Below are 13,845 nucleotides of genomic sequence, written 5' to 3'. Positions count from 1 at the left end.
TTCAGCAGATTCATTATCATTAGAGAAAGAGTTGAAATGACTGGTAACATCTCAATACACAGCTAATAACACGGAATCCTGCAAGCACAATAGGTGATGTCACAGCAGACTTTCCCTTTCCTTCACTAATTAGATGCTTTAGTAGAAAATATAATGTCTGAGTCTGTTCAGTGTTGCTAATGTACATGTGCATTTCCTAAAACTATAAAGGGGGATTTACACGCTACGACATCGCTAATGCGAACTCGTTGGGGTCACGGAATTGGTGACGCACATCCGGCCGCATTAGCGATGCCGTTGCGTGTGACACCTATGAGCGATTTTGCATCGTTGCAAAAACATGGCAAATCGCTCATCGGTGACATGGGGGTCCATTCTCAAAAATCGTTACTGCAGCAGTAACGAGTTTGTTCATCGTTCCTGCAGCAGCACACATCGCTCCGTGTGACACTGCAGGAAAGAGGAAGCTCTCCTTACCTGACTCCCGGCCGCTATGCGGAAGGAAGGAGGTGGGCGGGATGTTTGTCCCGCACATCTCCACCCCTCCGCTTCTATTGGGCAGCGGTTCAGTGACGCAGCTGTGACGTCGCTGTGACGCTGAACGAACCGCCCCCTTAGAAAGGAGGCAATTCGCCGGTCACAGCGACGTCGCCAGGCAGGTAAGTATGTGTGACATGTCTGGGCGATGTTGTGCGGCACGGGCAGCGATTTGCCCGTGTCGCACAACAGATGGGGGCGGGTACACACGCTAGCAATATCGGTACCGATATCGCAGCGTGTAAAGTAGCCTTAAGAACTTAGAGTCTAAAACAGCCAGTGTGAAAACTGCAAGATTACTAATTATTTTTTTTTTTTTATATGGATTGTGATATGGAAAACAAATTGTCAAAAATATATAAGAAAGTACATTTAACACAATATCATGATTTAAAAATAGGTTTCTTGTGATAGTGTGATAGCGTCCCTCTAATATATATTAAGTGCATACTAGTTGTAGAAATTTATTTATGTTAATGGCGGAATTTATTTATTACTAGTCCCATAGCATATCAACTGTATGACACAGAATACATCAGGTCAGAAGAATAGGTGGGGGAGATCTAACAAGGCTTGTGCTATGAGTGTTGTATCCAGGGAGGATGCCAATATGTCACTTTGGCTTAGATTTAGGGGTTTAGCAGTAAACTGAATATTTTCGTTGGGTAAAGAAAAAATAGGCATGGCTCAGAGTCAGATATAGGCATGTCACTGAGAACTATTTACCCTCATATTTCTAATAAATAATTATCTTAATAACTAATTTTCCTAATTTTACTATAAAAAATTCTATATTTACTTCTATTCATATCTTTATATTATACGTGCTTAAGCAATGCTCCTTGGGGGAAATAAAATAAACGTCACAAGCAGAAAGGTTAAATGTTTATGTTGTGATTCTGTTGGGAGATTGGAGACACCATCAGAAATTAATCCTACTGTATCTGCTAAATCGAAATAATTTGGCTCACTGTACTACCCAATCAATCAGAAAAGAGTTCATTAATTGAAGAAACCATTGTTTTAACCGTTGTTAAAACATACGTGATCAGCATATCTGTGGTGTGCTCCATAGCCATGTGCTGTATGTACACAATGTAAAATGTTAACACAGAAAAGAAACAATGACAATCACTAGCACCATACATTTATCAACATATTAACAAGCTAGCAGTATTTAAAAGGGATGTATTTATCACATTTATTGACCTACAACAGACATAAGAATGTGGATAAGAGAAAGTAACATTATTACAATGAAATAAAAGTGGATAGAACACTGTCATATGCCTGTGTATCTTGTCTTACTATGATCGACCTGTAGCTGGTCAGTATTATTAATACATTTTCTATATTCAAAAGCATCCACATATTGCAAAACCCTTTAACTTGCATGATAACCAGATGCAAATGCAACCCTTAAAGGGAATCTGTCAGCAGGTTTTTGCTACCTTGAAAGTAACAAAATGTAGGCAAGGAGATTCTGAATCCAACAGTGTATCACATAGATTACTGGCTGCACCGCAACCGTTCTGTCACTATCAAAGAATTGAGTATTAAAGGGAACCAATCACCAGAATTTTCATATATAACCTAAAGCCAGTGCTATACTGGCTCTATCAGGCTGACTCTATACATACCTGTAGTGGTCAGCTCGGATATATAGGTTTTGAAATCCACGAAAGTAAAGTTTATAAAATTGGCAGCTGCTTGAGTGACAGCAGCTGAGGAGCAGATAATATCTGGGGGGGATTTATAGTTATCACCTCCTCCTGTTAGAATTAGCATAAGTATTATACAATTGATGTAACTTTTCTCTTCCAGGACCTGTGGTGAGGTCATACCCATGTGACCAGAAGGGGCATGGCCTCAGCCAATAGGAAAATGTTCCTTCCTGATATTAGCTTTGTTGGCTAAGGCTCCGTCTCTTCTGGTCACATAGGTTTGACTTCAACACAGGTCCTGGAAGTGAAAAGTTACATCAATTGTATAATACTTATGTGAATTCTAACGGGGGAGGGAATAAGTATGAATCCCCCCCCAAATATTATCTGCTCCTCAGCTGCTGTCACTCAAGCAGCTGCCGACTTTATAAACTTTACTTTCTTGGATTTCCAAACCTAAACATCCGAGCTGACCACTACAGGTATGTATAGAATCAGCCTGATAGTGCCAGTATAGCACTGGCTTTAGCTTATATACGAAAATCCTGGTGATTGGTTCCCTTTAAGCATGTAGCTGAGCACAGGGAGCTGCCCCCACCCACACCAGGCTCTCAATAGAGATTGTACATTGACTGTGATCTGTCAATTGCAGCAAGGGGCATGTCGGACTCCCATGTACATGCCAGCTAGACCTAACAATGTTAATAACAGGGTATTAAACCCTTTAGTTTATGTAAACAATAGCACACACACTGATAAGAGAAGTACAGTTGCTTTTTTTTTGTTTTTTTAACCCTTATGGCATGATGTCCTCAGCTTACATTGCCAAAACCTGTTGACAGATTCCCTTTAAGCAATATTCTAAAAACATGATACATGAAAACCAGTGATGAATGAAAAATAAAAGGAAACTCTTTCAGAATATCACCAATCTTTGTGATGATGTTCTAAATTCCTTATATGCTCTATATAATCACTGTCTGATAACCTTATGCAATTAAATGAGAGCACCCACATGTATTGAGCAGATGGTGATTGGGCTAGCAACTAAATGTATACTCTGGTGAATCATAAGCTCACCAGAGGATTTTGTTTTGAAGGTCCACTTACATATCTAATTCTTATAGGGGTATACCAAAAATTGACAGTTATCCCATATCCAAGTGCATTGGCGGATGTTGACAGAAAAGGACCCCTGTGCAAGAACAATATATGGGTCCTTTACAGCCCAAGTGTTCATCATAATGCCCAATTTCATCTGTTTTGAAGGTGGAAATGGGCCCCTTTACCTCTTGTGCCCCTGTGCAGCCTCCCAGGTTGCACCAATGATATCTCCGCTCCTGCCCAAGTGACTTATTATTTGAGATCTGGCCACAGGAAGAATAAGGGCTCTGGATCCTGAGGTCCCTCTGGAAAGGGGCAGTTCACAAACTTTTTTTCATTGTCTATGGGAGTGCCAGTGAAAGATTGGCTATTTTGGTTCCACATAGTAGACAATTTTTACTTTTAAGAATTCCCCTTTATCCATTCTTAAATGAATTTCATTACCTCTTACAACACAGCATTTATGTGTGGACCAGAAGTTCTCAATATAAATCCGTACGACTCAAGACGGGGCTCTCAGAGGATTAAATCAAGAAAAGAGTTACTATGTCAGTAGGCCAGTAAAAGCAATAGTCATATGATGCAGGAGAAGACCAGAGCAGCTCGGGAATGGCATAAGACAGGATAGGTAAGAATTTCATTGCACACACTTTACACACATTAGCAATGGCTAATTGGTGTTGCAAGAAAACAAATCGCTGGAGTGGTACTTTAATGATTATTCTGGATTTAACTGTGTCTGAAAATACTTTGCTGTGATAAAACCTACCAAACTTCTTGACTAACCTTGCTCATAATTTGCATGTAATTATACACATTCCTGCTATAGTAACTGCATCAAGTATGTAAAACTGGCAGTGGAAAAAAGGAACAATGTATATATAAAGTGACATATGGTCTATTAGTGGGCATTTATTAAAGGGATTGATTGATCTTTTGCTAATAGTCTGCAGTAAAGCGGGCTTTACACCCAACAACATCGCTAACGAGATGTCGTTGGGGTCACGGAATATGACGCACATCTGGCCTCATTAGTGACGTTGTTGCATGTGAAACGCAGGAACAACCTGTTAACGATCAAAATTACCTACCAATTTGTTGATCTTTGTCCAGTCGTTCCAATCCCAATTATCGTTGCTGTTGCAGGTACGATGTTGTTCGTCGTTCCTGTGGCAGCACACATCGCTATCTGTGACACCGCAGGAACGAGGAACGACATCGTACCTGCGGCCGCCGCCAATGAGGAAGGAAGGAGGTGGGCGGGATGTTCGGCCCACTCATCTCCGCCCTTCCGCTTCTATTGGGCGGCCGCTTAGTGACGTCGCTGTGACGCCAAACGAAATGCCCCCTTAGAAAGGAGGCGGTTCGCCGGCCACAGCGACGTCGCTAGGCACGTAAGTATGTGTGACTGTTCCTAGTGATGTTGTGCACCACGGGCAGCGATTGGCCCGTGACGCACAACCGACGGGGGCGGGTGCTTTCACCAGCGACATCGCTAGTGATGTCGCTGTGTGTAAAGCCCGCTTTACTCTATGTGACTGTAGAATTCTGAGTCCTCACAACATATAAACTTTACACTATCAGGATTCGGTCTGCAGAGAAAGCAGTTGGTTACATGACAGCAAGCTTGTGATTTGCTTACCTCTGGCCACATTCTGACTAGACACACCCAGCCTCACTCAACCAGTCAGAATGTGGCTGAAAGTATGCGAATCACATACTTAAAGTCACATTACATCTTCCTCTTACCGGTAACACCAGAGAATCCTGACAGGATGCATTGTGCACACTGCGAGGATTCAAAAGTCTACAGTCACATAGAGTGACTAGAGACTTTTAGCAAAAGATTGGAAAACGCCATTAAAATGAAGGTTTTTACAGTTTTGTCAAATAGTTTAGCAAACTGTATAAGAAAATATAAATAAACCTACTCACCCTTCAGATTTCTTGTTTCTATCAAACTGAAAATTCCTTCTCCAACCACAACTGACAACAGCAGTTTCATGGTGACCTAACTGACTAGTGAAGAGCAGCATAATACAAATTATTTATCCAAACATAAGGTGCTACCAGTCCCCCAAAACTCAGCTATGTTACTGATATCATGACCAGCTGCAATGGTAGAAGGTTAAAAGAACTCTTGATTGCTGAAGCAGTGGAGACCAAGACTAGCAGAGGACAATAAGGGTTGCCTGCACAGAAGCAATGGGGAAATTGAAAGTATGCTATTTTGTTATTTTAAAGCAAATTTATTTACAGGGCTGGAAAACCCCTTTAACTGGTTTATATTATATTCTGGTGTGCCTACATATACCTTGCCGTGATTAAATTTATCAACCTTCCTGGTCAACTTGGTAGGTAGAATGCAGATGAGTAAGCTTAAGAACATACACATTGGTGCTTTGATCTAGGCAATTAAATTAATCCATATCCCTAAATTAAATTGCAAATGGTACTGCCAACAATCTTTGAGCAAAGAAGCCTTGGCGGATTTAAAACGGAGAAGCAAATAACATTTTTCTATGAAAGCATTTCCTTAAATAGGTGTCTTCAAAATCACTTAATTATTAAAGTGACTTTTCTGTAAACAAAACAGAATTAATTAATACATGTTTTGAATAAATCATGTTTTTTAGTCTTTCATCATCCTAAAAGTTACTATAAACATTATGTCACAAAAGTGAATACACCCCTCACATTTTTGTAAATATTTTGTTATATCTTTTCATGGGACAAAACTGAAAATATGATACTTTGACACAATGTAAAGTAGTCAGTGTACAGCTTATATAACAATGAAAATTTTGCGTGGCATTTTAAATAGCTCAAAACACAGCCATTAATGTATAAAAGGCTGGCAACAAAAGAGAGTACAATCCTAAAAAATAGGCAAACTGTTCCCAAAATGCCGATATTTTGTGTGGCCACCATTATTTTCAAGCACTGTGTTAACTTTATTGAGCATGGAGTTCACTAGAGCTTTACAGGAGCCACTGAAATCTTATTTTACTCCCCCATGACAACATCATGCAGCTGGTGGATGTTAGAGACCTTGCGCACCTCCACCTTCTATTTGAAGATGCCCCACAGATGCTGATTAGGGTTTAGGACTAGCACCTTTATCTTCAGTTTCTTTAGCAAGGCAGTGGTCATCTTGGAGGTGAGTTTGGCGTCATTATCATGTTGGTATATTGCCCTGCAGCCCAGTTTACGAGGGGAGCAAATCCTGCTCTGCTTCAGTATGTCACAGTACATGCTGTCATTCATGGTTCCCTTAATGAACTGTAGCTCCCCACAACCGGCAGACCTAATGAAGCCCTAAACTATGACACTCCCATCACAATGCTTGACTGTGGACAAGACACACTTGTCTTTGTATTCCACACCTCGTTGCTGCCCCACAAGCTTGACACCATATGAAAAAAATATATATTTATCTTACATAGTTACATATGTTGAAAAAAGACCTAGGTTCATCACATTTACACAAGCTGTACACTGACTACTTTAGCATGTTTCAAAGCAATATATCTTCAGTGTTGTCACATAATAAAATATAATAAAATTATTACAAAACTGTGAGGAGTGTACTCAGTTTTGTGATATTCTGTAAATAATACCTGCGTCCAATATATGCATAAACCATAGGGGCTTAGCTCCTTAGGCAGTAGGAGGTAGCCATTGTGCCCAGAATTTGGTGCCTGAAGTATTGCAGAAACTCCACTACATCATTAAAAGGCTTCAATATTCTGAGGTGTTCCTAAAATTAGGGGGCCCAAAAGAAAAGAAGAACATTAAGTAGCATTTAAATGATTCTCACCTCATCTGCTACATCCATGACTTTTTAGGTTTTTTTTTTAACTTCATAAATCTGACTAGCAGCTCCTGATGAAAGGAAGCTAATGTGAACAGGTGCAAACTGCAGTGACTACAGTACATACTGGTATATCAAACTACAGCAGCAATCTGTGTGATCTAAGGCGGATGTAAACATTGAATATATGAAATGTAAACTGCCATATAGACTAAAGTTATAAAATTGAGGTAATAAGCACACAAATTGGCCAACTCATGTTGGTTGAGCACTCTTTCCATCAGTCTGAGGCTAGGGTCAGACAAGCGTATTATTTTTTCATCCAAGAAAATCGAATCAATTATGCTAATAACCATCTGATGAGACTCTGAGCAGAGTTTTATCAGAGTGCTATCGTAGTGTGATCCAATTTTCTCAGATGTGGAGAAGATAGAAAAAAAATTATATCTTCCCCAATGTGTTAGTCTGTGACAGACCCATTGACTTTCACAGCTGAGTGTGTTGTGATAATTGGATGCAACTCAGGCATGCTACAATGTTTCCTTGGACCACCTTGGTCGGAGAAAAAAGTTGGAGTTGTACACAGCCCAAAAAATAACATTGGTCTGAGTGTGATCCAATAATTGGTCAGATTGCACTCGAACTGAAAATATGGTTGTGTGAGTGAGACCTAAGGCTGGTTTACTTGACCGAGTACTTCCCCTGTAGCATGGACACCCTGCAGGTCTCCTCTCTAGACCCAACCTTTGCAGCCTAATATATGCCTATGAGGCTCTAAAATTTGAGTTAGTAGTCCTGAAGCCAGTCCATGCCTCATGGACCGTGACACATATATATGTGAATGTAACCTAAGGCTTTGACAATTTATATTGGATCTTACCTGCTTGTCATGAAGTCAAAAGTGGACAGTTTTTACTATTACTCTTTTAACACTGATTTTCTAAGTACTTCATAATTTTATTTTGTTTATTTACTTATTTTTTTAAACTGGCATATGGTTCCGAATCTTTTTATTTAGTGCTACTTTTTTAAAGTGTTTAAAATCCTTTTAAAGTGGTCACACGATAATGATCCTTAGGAGCCAGCAAACACACCTTTAGATAGTCCTGTGAGTAATGATCCATGAAGAGTTGTAATAAACAAAAAAGCTCATAAATCTGGAAATTGGCAATTTGTGCGCTAATACCTTTATTCTATAACTATAGTCTATAGCGCAGTAGTCCAGTATTGGTACACAGTTTGTTGCTGCTGCACTTATGATGTGTATAACTTCACTTATTATTTCACATATGGAGAAGACTATTTCTGTGCAGGTTTCCAATTAAATTCAGAAACAATCTGTAAACTGGATGGATTGCTTATCATGATACATACTCTTTTTACAGTAACACAGCATGAGCTGAATTTGGTAGATGTGTGTAGATAGGAAGGGACTGTGGATTATGACTTCTCCAGATTTGGATTGGGGCCCAGAAGCTTCCACCTACACTTTTGATCCATAGATCGTTGAAGGCCCATACCATACACCACAGATGCTACACAGCTACAGATGAAGTTTTTTTTTCTTTGAATATATTGGTAAATGTCAGTTGTGGTAAAATTACAACAGGGGACAAACATGTTCTGCTTTGTGTCTTCCCCTTCTGTTGCAGGTTGGACTACAGGCTGCATTTTTTTTGTACCAATTTTCCCATCTAAAAGCACAGGGCGCATTTCATATGAGAGCTACTATTATTCAAGCTGAACACAATAGTCCAATATGTCGTCTTCATTAAAGGGTTGTCTAATGTTCATTAATGATTAAATATGTAAAGTGCTTCTAAAAACAAGCAACTTTGCAATTTACTTCTTATTAACATCCCTTACATTCTCAATAATGGAGATATTTTTAATTATATAGTTTACTGTCCATTGCTTTGGAAACCTGATGCCATAGGCGTGCTTTGCACGTTGCGACATCGCAAGCCGATGCTGCGATGTCGCATGCGATAGTCCCCGCCCCCATCGCAGCTGCGATATCCTTGTGATAGCTCCTGTAGCCAACATTATCGCTACGGCAGCTTCACATGGACTCACCTGTCCTGGGGCGTTGTTAAGGCCGGCGACCCGCCTCCTTATTAAGGGGGCGGGTCGTACGGCGTCACTGCAACGTCACACGGCAGGCGGCCAATAGGAGCGGAGAGGCGGAGATGAGCAGGATGTAAACACCTTCTCCCTTCCGCATATCCTACGGGAGCCGCGGTGACGCAGGTAGGAGATGTTCCTCGCTCCTGCGGCTTCACACACAGCGATGTGTGCTGCTGCTGGAGCGAGGAACAACATCGGACTGTCGCGTTAGCGTAATTATGGATTTCGCCGACGCTACACCGATGATACGATTACAACGCTTTTGCACTCGTTAATCGTATCATCTAGGCTTTACACTCTCCGATGTCGCCTGCGATGCCAGATGTGCGTCACTTTCAATTTGACCCCACCGACATCACACCTGCGATGTCGTAGTGTGCAAAGTACCCCTTAGATTAGCCTGTCTCCTATGCCAGGGCCCTGAAATTGTTGCTTCATTGTCCCAGTGATGCTTCCATGCTACAGAAATAAAGCTGCCTCCGCTAGTACAGTAGCATCAGAAAGGGCATAGTTCAGAACAGTAGCGTGACCATTCTGCTGTCCTGAACTATTAGCCACTGTGCAAATGTTAAGTATTTGGTGAAGAAATTTTCTGCATCAAATCTGAATCTTCTGGCAGAAAAATGCACCAGCAACATGGTACATTTTTGGGGCATTTTGCCTTACATTTTTCATAATGAAGTCAATGGGTGGAAGGGTGGAAAAACACTCGAAAAACGCACCAAGAATTGACATGCTGCAGATTACTTTCTGCATCAAATCTGCAGGGAAAACAATAAGCACCAAAACTTCAGAATTCTCATAGACATTTCTGGCATAAGGATAGACATGCAGATTTGGGACAAAACTTCACCAAAAAACACATAAAAACCGCATTAAAAAACGCACTGTGTGCACATGGTCTGAAGCGTGCTTTACATGCTGAGACATCACCAGTGATAGCTAGCGATGTCGTGCGTGATAACACCCGCCGCCGTCGTTCGTGTGACATTTGGTGATCGCAGCCATAGCGAACATTATCGCTACGGCAGCGTCACATGCACATACCTTTTCAGCAACCTTGCTGTGACCGCCGAACAATCCCTCCCAGGGAGAGATGCATTCAGCGTCATAGCGACGTCACTACGGCGTCACTAAGCGGCCGCCCAATAGCAGAGGAGGGGAGGAGATGAGCGGCCAGAACATGCCGCCCACCTCCTTCCTTCCTCATTGCCGGTGGACGGCAGGTAAGGAGATGTTCGTCGTTCCTGCGGTGTCACACGTAGCGATGTGTGGTGCCGCAGGAACGACGAACAACCTCACTACTGACCAGACAACGATTTTTGGTAAATGAACAACGTGTTACAGACCAACGATTTTTAACTCTTTTGCGATTGTTTAAGGTCGCACCTAGGTGTCACATGCTGCGATGTCGCTAACGATGCCGGATGTGCATCACAAACACCGCGACCCCGACGATATATTGTTAGCGATGTCGCAGCATGTAAATGGCCCTTTAAACTTCAGGAGTTAAAAATGAAAGACAGGGTAGCGGGACTTTCTTTAAGACAGAAGATGAATAAACCCCTTTAAGCACAACACACACTTGATAAAATACATTTTCTACAGCACTACCAAGTGAATGATTAACGGGATTTTAGCCGGGTTAACAGCATACATGTATTTAATTACACATCTGGGATATGTAAATTTAAAAAATACCCATGTATTTATTCCTAACTTATTTCAATCCTTTCTCTACAAGGTTTCTCTACCAAACTCAGAAGGCCGCACTATACTTTGAACTTTCATATGGAATTGATTTCACTTGGAGCAAGTAGTAAATGGTATCTTTTACACACAGGGTGACTTATGATATCAGGATCAAATACATATTTTCTTTTCATTTTTGTTCGCAAAACCTATTTCAGTTCATGAAATGTAACCCTGAAGTTATTCAGATGTGTTAATTTCTTTTCAGAATTGTGTATACTGTATTTTTCACTGCCATCAAATTTTCATACAAAGAGGAAAATATTGCCTTAAAAGAAATCAGTTACTGTGCAGAAAACTGTTTGTATAGGGGACCACATCTCTAATTACCACTAAAGGGCACTTTACACACTGCTTTACACGCTCACTGCGATACGGTAGTGAGCGTACCCGCGCCTGTCGATTGTGCGACACGGGCAAAATCGCTGCCCGTGGCGCACAACATCGCTTACACCCATCACACGGACTTACCTTTCCTGCGACGTCGCTATGGCCGGCGAACTGCCTCTTTTCTAAGGGGGCGGTTCATGCGGTGTCACAGCGATGTCACACGGCAGCCGTCCAATAGAAGCGGAAGGGCAGAGATGAGCGGGGGGAATATCCCGCCCACCTTCTTCCTTCCTCATTGCCGCTGGACGCAGGTAAGGAGATGTTCGTCGTTTCTGCGGTCTGCGGTGTCACACACAGCGAAGTGTTATGCTGCAGGAACGACGAACAACCAGCGGCACGCACCACCAACGATATTATGAGAAGGAGCGACGTGTCAACGATCAACAATTTTTGATGTTTTTGCGATCGTTGATCGTCGTTCCTAGCTGTCACACGCTGCGATGTCGCTAACGATGCCAGATGTGCATCACAAACACCGTGACCCCGACGATATATCATTAGCGATGTCACAGCGTGTAAAGCACCCTTTAAAAGGGTCTATCTCGCAAACAGCCTATTATTAAAGGGGTACACCCAAACTTAGTATTTGATGCTATATCTTTAGGGCATGCCAACACTAAATAATTGTAGGACCACCACTGACCCTGTGAATAAAGTGACCACAGTGCAGGTTCAGTGCTGTTTCCCCTACATATATTTCCCATGCACAGTGGCATTTCTGGCCATCCACTGTCCAGGCAACTGCAGCTTACCTATTCAGTTTAATGGGCTCAATCTGCAGAGGGTAGTCAGGAGAACACTTGTAAGCATGAAAAATTAGAAAGGGTTGCAGCCCTAATGAAGCACATCGGTCCATTCATTCTCCAGATTGGTGGGGGACCAAGATGGGGGACCAAGATGTCAGACCCCCAATAAATCATAAAGTGATAGCATATCTAAGCGTAACGCCATGATTTACTGACATGGGAATACCCCTTTAAATGGAAGCCAGCCTTACAGATGTTCACAAGGTGACATCTCAGAAAACTATGGTGTTCAGCAGGGGAAAAATGCTATCACTCATGTATTCTATCTTACTGCAGCCAATGCAGAAAAATGTAGCATTTCATTGTGGTGTAAAGGCAGAGGAAAATGTGATGAAATGCTGCTATGGGCGGTCGGTGAAACAACACTAGAGGAGCAAAGAACCTACGTTGCTGACAGTCTGGCCTTTTGTGTCAGGTGCATGCAGATGAATGGCACAAACAGAAGGAAATTTCTGCTCAATGGGAGGCAAAGAAAATGAGCAAGAAGGATGAAGCTGGGAGGAAGTGAGACAGTGTCCAGTCAACCAGCCTGTGCACAAGAGTATGAAAGTGAGGCTCCTTAAATGATTCTGGAAGGAGTTGTGAGAGCCAATATGGAGACTAGTATGCATTGGAGGCATATTGGCAAAAGTTTGTAACTCAACCCTATGCCTGGTCTGTGAGCCTGATCACTGGGATCAACTAATATCTGAATTACCAGCTGGTCTGGTTTGCCCTGATGGAAAATACCCAGTTATTACTGCTTGGAGGACTGGCGTTTCTGTAACCAAAAAAGGGGTCCAAACAGTTGGAGAAAGTTATAAGAGGAAGCACAAGTATTGATACAGAATAGTCCACAAATTGTGTGTGCATGTGTGCGTGCATGAGTGTGTATGTGTACGCACATGTGTGTGTATGTGTGCATACGTGTGTGCGCTAATGTGTGTGCATGTGTCATGCGGGTGTGTATGTGTGCGTCCAAGTGTGCATGTGTGTATATGTGCATGCGTGCAAGTGTGTGAATGTGTGCATGCATGGGTCTATGTGTGCATGCATGTGTTTATTTCTGTGCATGCATGTGTGTGTGTAAAGGAGACACAAAGATGCAGGTAGCAAGCCAGTAACTGGGTAGCATTAGGACACTTTGTATCTGGAGACAGCTAGCAAGTCTTGGTGCCTGCAATGGCTAGACAAGAGACAAAAAATAGAGCTGAGCTATGGGTTAACAGAGATGCAAATTTTGTGCAACAAAGGCTATGTATAAGCCAGTCCTGGAAGCTCTAGTGAAAAAATATTGGTCTCGACAGGTTGGGGGACAGGTACTAGCAGGAAGTCAGCTGTGCTTGGCAGGAAAGCAAGCTACAAAATAAATTGCCCTGTTCAAGAATGCAGTATAACTGTGACATTTCTCATAAGATTTGTGCTGCCACCTGTAACCGTAAAGTATATACCTCTGTGTAAAACAACAGAAGATGCAGAGGATGGAGAGGCAAAGCTTTGTACCTGTAACCTAATATATAAGTTCCATCAGTAAACTATGGTTTATTTTTGTAAAAAAAAGCCATAAAAAATGTGTAAAGATGGAGGTTAGAGAATAGGACTATGTGTTCATCCTGAGAGTCATTTTAACTTCTTCTACATCTGCATTAAACTCATAGAATAAACATAAGGC

Source organism: Anomaloglossus baeobatrachus, chromosome 2, assembly GCF_048569485.1.
Source record: "Anomaloglossus baeobatrachus isolate aAnoBae1 chromosome 2, aAnoBae1.hap1, whole genome shotgun sequence".
Classification (NCBI taxonomy): Eukaryota; Metazoa; Chordata; class Amphibia; order Anura; family Aromobatidae; genus Anomaloglossus; species Anomaloglossus baeobatrachus.
Note: the sequence above shows the minus strand (reverse complement) of the source record.